Source organism: Cyprinodon tularosa, unplaced genomic scaffold (genome assembly GCF_016077235.1).
Source record: "Cyprinodon tularosa strain WSP-4 unplaced genomic scaffold, ASM1607723v1 ctg166, whole genome shotgun sequence".
Lineage (NCBI taxonomy): Eukaryota > Metazoa > Chordata > Actinopteri > Cyprinodontiformes > Cyprinodontidae > Cyprinodon > Cyprinodon tularosa.
This window is the reverse complement of record NW_024038493.1, coordinates 185880-194256: the sequence shown is the minus strand read 5'-3', so window position 1 is coordinate 194256 and position 8377 is coordinate 185880.

Genomic DNA, 8377 nt, shown 5'->3' with positions numbered 1-8377 from the left:
CTCTCAACTAAACTGAAACTCAACTAAACTAAAGTACTATGTACAAAGAGGAAGGAAAACATGGTTAAAACCATATTACAGTTTAAGATGGAACTTGTGTTTGAAACCAAAGTTTATCTGGAAGAATTTGGGATATGATCAAATTAGCTTTTCACCAATTGAAAGAGAATTGGAATGTTTTCAGACCAATTCACAATGCAAATCCACAAGGTGAATGAAACATTATTTGGCCAAATAATGTTATATTGAATGATTTGCTTAATCAAGAACCAAAAACCTTTAGTCAAATGATTCTTTACCCACTTTGAAATATCTAGCAGCGAATAGACATCAGGATTCCACTAAATGACTCTTGGTCATACTTGCTAATGGAAATGCAATGAGCATATGAGGAACACATGAACACTAATATTATATCAGTGTTTAGACCCTTTAGTGAAATAAAGGTTGTCCAAGCTTTAGCAACAGCTTAACACATATTCCTGTAGCACAGCATATCATGCAGTCCATTCTATGGTAAATGGTAAATGGCATGTACTTATATAGCACCTTTATTCAAGTTAGGAGACTTGACCAAAGCGCTTTACACTACATTCATTCACCCACACACTCACACACTGATAGTGGCAAGCTACATTGTAGCCACAGCTGCTCTGGGGCTCACTGACAGAAGCGAGGCTGCCGTACACTGGCACCACCGGGCCCTCTGACCACCATCAGTAGACAATGCAGGTGAAGTGTCTTGCCCAAGGACACAACGACAATGAAAGTCGGAGCCGGGGCTTGAACCATCAACCCTTCGATTTCAGGACAAACTCCTACATCCAATGCCACTGTTGCCCACATTCTTTTAGCAACACATGTTTGTTCTGTCCCTAATCATGCCAGACCTGCAAACCTTTTTGTCCATGTCCATTTGGAAAGGTTGAGTTTCATCCAATTCAGTTCAGTTTATTTATATAGCGCCAATTCACAACACATGTCATCTCAAGGCACTTTACAGTTCACCAGATCATACAGTCAAATTGATTCAAACTTTTCTATCTAAGGTAAACCAGATGATTGCATTGACTCATTGACTCGAATGCAATCCCTCACATTAAGCATGCTTGTAGCAACAGTGGAGAGGAAAAACTCCATTTTGACAGCAGGAAACCTCCAGCAGAACCAGGCTCAGTGTGAACAGCCATCTGCTGAGGCCGACTGGGGTTCAAGGAGACAGAAGCAGAAATACAAAAAGCAGCTGTAAAAGGCGGCCCCGTCCAGGAAACACCCAGCCAGGCAGACGAGCTCCGAGCCAGCTCCCATGCCAGAGGACGAAGAGAGCACATCCAGCCAGACACAGTCAGAGATACAGGACTACATTGGAAAACAGGCAGATCTCCATCTATAAACAAAGGTGTTGAAGGCAGCAGCACAGCTGATATTTCTCTCCAGGATTGTGTCACAGCCAAACAGCTGTCAGCAGTCAGGCCAGGCTCTCTCTGTCTTAGTGGCTCACAGCAGGGCTCCTCTTTGTCTCAGGCTCCCAGCAGGACAGGCTCCTCATCCAATCTGGCTCTATAAGTTCTGAAACTTCAAGAGAAATGTGTAGCTGCTTTGCAGCAGTTTAGTTCTGCAAGTTTACCACAATGACCCATCCTTGATGATTCTGGAGGTCTGGGTCTCCTTGGGTCCGCATCTCCACAGTGGTAGAGAACCAGCCAAAGCAGACCCCAGCTTCATGGGTAAGGCAGAGGAGGCAAAGAGAGAGTGAGAGTGAGAAAAGACAAATATCTGTGGATCAGATCTAGAACCTTTTAGAGGGTCTCACAGCTGTTATTCACCCAAGCTGCGTGTTCTCCTCGGGTCATCATATCAAGATCTTTGATATGATGTGGTTCCTAATGTCCAAAAACCATGATCATGGCATATAGCACAACACCTCCTTCTCTCTCAAACCGTTTAGAACCAGAAACTACTCCTCCCTGGGTCCATTCAGAACCAGAACATCTTCCTCTCTGGGTTCATTCATAACCACCTCCTCCTCTCCTGGTGCTGTCGGAACGAGAACCTCTTCTTCTCTGGATCCATTCAGAATCAGAATCTCATCCTCTCTGGGTCCATTCAGAACCATAAAATCTTCCCCTCTGTGTCTGTTCAGAACGAGAACCTCTTCCTCTCGGGGTCCGTTCAGAACCACCTCTGCTGTCTGGGTCTCCTTCAGAACCATAATCTCCTCCTCTCTGAGCACTTTCAGAAAAAAAACCTCCTTCTCTCTTGGTCCGTTCAGAACAAGAACCTCTTCCTCTCTGGGTATATTCAGAACCAGAACCTCCTCCTCTCTGGGTCCACTAAAAACTAGGACCTCTTCATCTGTTGATCAATCCAGAACCAGGACCTCCTCCTCTCTGGGTCCGTTCAGAAACAACTCCTCCTCTCTATCCACTCAGATCTAGAACCTTTTCTTCTCTTTATCCATTCAGAACCAAAACAATCTCCTCTCTGGGTTCATTAGCAGAAGAACCTCCTCCTGTCTGGGTCTGTTACAAACCAGAACCTTGTCCTCTCTGGCTCCGTTCAGAACGAGAACCTCATTCAGTGGGTCCATTCAGAACCAGAACCTCTTCTTCTCTGGGTGCGTTCACAACCACCTCGTCCTCTCTGGGTCCATCCAAAACAAGAACCTCGTCCTCTCTGGGTCCTTTCAAAACCAGATTCTCCTCCTCTTTGGGTCCGTACATAACCTAAATCTCTCTGGGTCCGTTCAGATCCACAACCTTTTTCTCTCTGTGTCTTAATAGAACCAGAACCTGTTCCTCTCTGGGTCTGTTCAGAACCAGAACATCCTCCTCCTGGGTCCATTTAGAACAAACTCCCTCTCTCTTGGTCCCCTTCAGAACTACCGCCTGCTCTCTGGGTGCATTCAGAACCAGAATATCTTTCTCTCTGGGTCAATTCAGAACAATATCCTCCTCTCTGGTTCCACTCAGAACCAGAACCTCCTCATCTCTGGGAGATTCTGGTTCTGAATGGACCAGGGGAGGAGGAGGTGGTTCTGAACGGACCCAGAGAGGATGAGGTTCTGATTCTGAACAGACCAAGAGAGGAACAGGTTCTGGTTCTGAACAGACCCAGAGAGGAAGGGGTGCTTCTGAATGGACCCAGAGAGGAAGAGTTTCTGGTGCTGAATGGACCTAGGGAGGAAGAGGCTCTGGTTCTGAACGGACCCAAAGAGGAGGAGTTTCAAATTCTGAACTGACCCGGAGAGGAAAAGGTTCTGGATCTGAACGGACCCAGCGATGAGGAGGTTCAGGTTTTGACTGGTCCAAGAGAGGAATAGTTTCTGGTTCTGAATGGATCCAGAGAGTGGGAGGTAATATATCTGAAAGGACCCAGAGATGAGGAGGTGGTTCTGAATGGACCAAGAGAGAAGGAGAGTCTGGTTCTGGATGGACCCAGAGAGGAAGAGGTTCTGGTTCTGAACGGACCCAGAGATGAGGGGGTTCTGGTTCTGTATTGACCCAGCAAGGAAGAGGACGTTCTGGTTCTGAATGCATCCAGGGAGGACAAGGTTCTGGTTCTGAACGGACACTGAAAGGAGGTTCACGTTCTGAGCTGACCCAGAGAGGATGAGGTTCTGGATCTGAACGGACCAAGAGAGAAACAGGTTCTGGTTCTGAACAGACCCAGAGAGGAGGCAGTGGTTCTGAACTAATCCAGAAAGAAGGTTATTCTGGTTCTGAACAGGCCTAGAGAGGAAGGGGTGCTTCTGAATGGACCCAGAGAGGAAGAGTTTCTGGTGCTGAATGGACCTAGGGAGGAAGAGGCTCTGGTTCTGAACAGACCCAAAGAGGAGGAGTTTCAAATTCTGAACTGACCCGGAGAGGAAAAGGTTCTGGATCTGAACGGACCCAGCGATGAGGAAGTTCAGGTTCTGACTGGTCCAAGAGAGGAATAGTTTCTGGTTCTGAATGGATCCAGAGAGTGGGAGGTTATATATCTGAAAGGACCCAGAGATGAGGAGGTGGTTCTGAATGGACCAAGAGAGAAGGAGAGTCTGGTTCTGGATGGACCCAGAGAGGAAGAGGTTCTGGTTCTGAATGGACCCAGAGATGAGGGGGTTCTGGTTCTGTATTGACCCAGCAAGGAAGAGGACGTTCTGGTTCTGAATGCATCCAGGGAGGACAAGGTTCTGGTTCTGAACGGACACTGAAAGGAGGTTCACGTTCTGAGCTGACCCAGAGAGGATGAGGTTCTGGATCTGAACGGACCAAGAGAGAAACAGGTTCTGGTTCTGAACAGACCCAGAGAGGAGGCAGTGGTTCTGAACTAATCCAGAAAGAAGGTTATTCTGGTTCTGAACAGACCTAGAGAGGAAGGGGTGCTTCTGAATGGACCTAGAGAGGAAGAGTTTCTGTTTCTGAATGCACCCAGAGAGAAGGAAGTTCTTGTTCTGAACGGACCCAGAGATGAGGAGGTGGTTCTGAATGGACCAAGAGCAGAAGAGGTTCTGGTTCTGAACGGACCCAGAGAGAAGGAGATTTTGGTTCTAAATGGACCCAGAGATTAGGACATTCTGGTTCTGAACTGACCCAGAGAGGAAGAGGTTCTGGATCTGAATGGACCAAGAGAGGAGGAGTTTCTAGTTCTGAATGGATCCAGAGAGTGGGAGGTTATAGATCTGAACGGACCCAGAGATGAGGAGGTGGTTCTGAATGGACCAAGAGAGGAAGAGGTTGTGGTTCTGAATGAACCCAGAGATGAGGGGTAGGTTCTGAATGGACCAAGAGAGGAAGAGATTCTGGTTCTGAACGAACCCAGAGATGAGGAGGTGGTTCTGAATGGACCAAGAGAGGGAGAGGTTCTGGATCTGAACGGACCCAGCGATGAGGAGGTTCAGGTTCTGACTGGACCAAGAGAGGAGGAGTTTGTGGTTCTGAATTGACCTAGAGAGGAAGAGTTTCTGGTTCTGAATGGATCCAGAGAGTGGGAGGTTATAGATCTGAACGGACCAATAGAGGAAAAGGTTCTGATTCTCAACGGACCCAGAGTGGAGAAGTTCCTAGTTCTGAACGGACTGACAGAGAAGAGGTTCTGGTTCTGAACGGACCAAGAGAGGAGGATGTTCTTGTTCTAAACCGACACAGATAGGAAGAGGTTCTGGTTCTGAATGGACCCAGAGAGGAAGGGCTTCTGGATCTGAATGGACCCAGAGATGAGTAGGTTCTGGTTCTGAACCGACACAGAGAGGAAGAGGTTCTGGTTCTCAACGGACCCAGAGAGGAAGAGGTTCTAGTTTTGGAAGGACCTTGAGAGGAGGAGGTGGTTCTGAATGGACCCAAAGAGTAAGAGTTTTGGGTTCTGAACTGACCCAGACAGAACTAGATTCTGGTTCTGAATGGACCCAGAGAGGAAGACGTTCTGGTAATGAATGAACCCTGAAAGGAGGAGGTGGTTATTAATAGACCCACAGAGGAAGAGTTTCTGGTTCTGAACGGACCCAGAGATGAGGAGATTTAGGTTATGACTAGACCAAGAGAGGAGGAGTTTGTGGTTTTGAACAGACCCAGAGAAAAGAGGAGTCTGGTTCTGGATGGACCCAGAGAGGAAGAGGTTCTGGTTCTGAACGGACTCAGAGATGAGGGGGTTCTGGTTCTGTATTGACCCAGCAAGGAAGAGGACGTTCTGGTTCTGAATGCATCCAGGGAGGACGAGGTTCTGGTTCTGAACGGACACTGAAAGGAGGTTCACGTTCTGAGCTGACCCAGAGAGGATGAGGTTCTGGATCTGAACGGACCAAGAGAGAAACCGGTTCTGGTTCTGAACAGACCCAGAGAGGAGGCAGTGGTTCTGAACTAATCCAGAAAGAAGGTTATTCTGGTTCTGAACAGGCCTAGAGAGGAAGAGTTTCTGTTTCTGAATGCAGAAAGAAGGACGTTCTTGTTCTGAACGGACCCAGCGATGAGGAGGTGGTTCTGAATGGACCAAGAGAGAAGGAGAGTCTGGTTCTGGATGGACCCAGAGAGGAAGAGGTTCTGGTTCTGAACGGACCCAGAGATGAGGGGGTTCTGGTTCTGTATTGACCCAGCAAGGAAGAGGACGTTCTGGTTCTGAATGCATCCACGGAGGACGAGGTTCTGGTTCTGAACGGACACTGAAAGGAGGTTCACATTCTGAGATGACCCAGAGAGGATGAGGTTCTGGATCTGAACGGACCAAGAGAGAAACAGGTTCTGGTTCTGAACAGACCCAGAAAGAAGGTTATTCTGGTTCTGAACAGACCTAGAGAGGAAGAGTTTCTGTTTCTGAATGCACCCAGAGAGAAGGACGTTCTTGTTCTGAACGGACCCAGCAATGAGGAGGTGGTTCTGAATGGACCAAGAGAGGAAGAGGTTCTGGTTCTGAACGGACCCTAAGAGGTGATGTTCTGGTTTTGAATAGACCAAGAAAGGAGGAGGTTCTGGTTCTGCACGGATCCAGAGAGGAAGAGGTTTGGATTCCGAACGGACGCAGAGAGAAGGAGATTTTAGTTCTAAATGGACCCAGAGATTAGGACATTCTGGTTCTGAACGGACCCAGAGCGGAAGAGTTTCTGGTGCTGAATGGACCTAGGGAGGAAGAGGCTCTGGTTCTGAACAGACCCAAAGAGGAGGAGTTTCACATTCAGATCTGACCCGGAGAGGAAGAGGTTCTGGATCTGAACAGACCCAGCGATGAGGAGGTTCAGGTTTTGACTGGACCAAGAGAGGAGGAGTTTTCTGGTTCTGAATGGATCCAGAGAGTGGGAGGTTATAGATCTGATTGGACCCAGCGATGAGGAGGTTCAGGTTCTGATTGGACCAAGAGAGGAGGAGTTTGTGGTTCTGAATTGACCTGGAGAGGAATACACTGGAAAAAATCAAAATCTAAAAAAGTTTTTTTATTTTTTTTATTTTTATTTTTTCTTAAAATAAGTGCATTTTTTCTTAGATTGAGTTGCCAATAGACCAAGATAATTTAAACTTAAAATAAGAAAACACAATTGCATTGTCTTATTTTAAGTGCATATTATCTAATAATCTTATTTTAAGAGTAAAACTACTCATTCCATCGGCAAACTATCTCATTTACCTACTCTAATTAAGGGTAAATACACTTAATTTAAGAAGTTTTACTTATTTCTAGATAATTTTTCCAGTGTAGTTTCTGGTTCTTAATGGATCCAGAGAGGAAGAGGTTCTGGTTCTGAACAGACCCAGAGACGAGGAAGTTCACGTTCTAAACTGGCCCAGAGAGTGGGAGGTTATGGATCTGAACGGACCCATTGAGTATAAGTGTATTTTTCTTTTTTTTGAGCTTGTTAGTCTTGGTCCACACAACTTACTGGTTGGTGGTGGTAATGCACCAAAATGTTGTTTGCCAACCGCCATTAAAAATCAATTGAAGAAAAAGTTATTACAATTGTATTATAGTTATTTAAACATTTACACAAATGGTTCAAAAAATACAAAGGGGAATGTGGGAGTAGGGATATTCATTCCACAGTTTAATGTATGTATATGTAAAAGATTAACAGACCTTTTTATCTATATGCACAGCAGAAATGGAGGCAATTATTATTAGTTTACAGTGGGTGGAGGAGGTTAGAATGGATTGGGAGGTGATTTGCACAGATTCTAAAGCTGCAATACAAAGTATTCATTCAGGAGGAAATAATAGGAAAGACCTTGCAGTAGAAATTCATCAGAGTTTGTTTAGATTATTTAGGTATGGAATAGATGTTCAGTTCTTTCGGCTTCCAGCACATAAAGGGGTAAGAGGAAATGAAATAGCAGACAAGATAGATAAAAAAGGCTTCAGGAGAGCAGAATATAGATCAGATCCCGTTTGGGAAAAGGGGAAGGTAAATCAATCATTTAAAAGAAAGAAACAGAATTTTGGCAAAAGATATGGGATGAAGATAAGAAAGGGAGAAGATTATATAGGGTTCAAAAATCTGTAATTGTTAAAAATTATGGAGAAAGAGGCAGAATGGAAGAGATAATTTATACTGGATTGAGAACTGGACATACCTACTTGAATGAGTTTTTGTTTGTACTAGGGAAGAGAAATAATAATTGATGTGAGGGTCGTGAAAGAAAAGAAAATGTTGATCATGTTTTGATGGATTGCATTAAATATGCACCTGAAAGAGAGAGGACGAGGAAAGTAATTATGGAAAAAGGGAGAGAATGGAGTATTAAAGGAATTTTAGGGACAGCTGTAGATTTGGTTTTTCATAAAGCATTGTTTTTATTTTTACATAACACAAAAATAAAAAATAGAATAGGTGGAACTATAGAGCTACACACTCATGTACAGTAGGGGGCGGTATACACCTATAAGCTGTTTGCAATCCGCCATTCAACATAGAAGA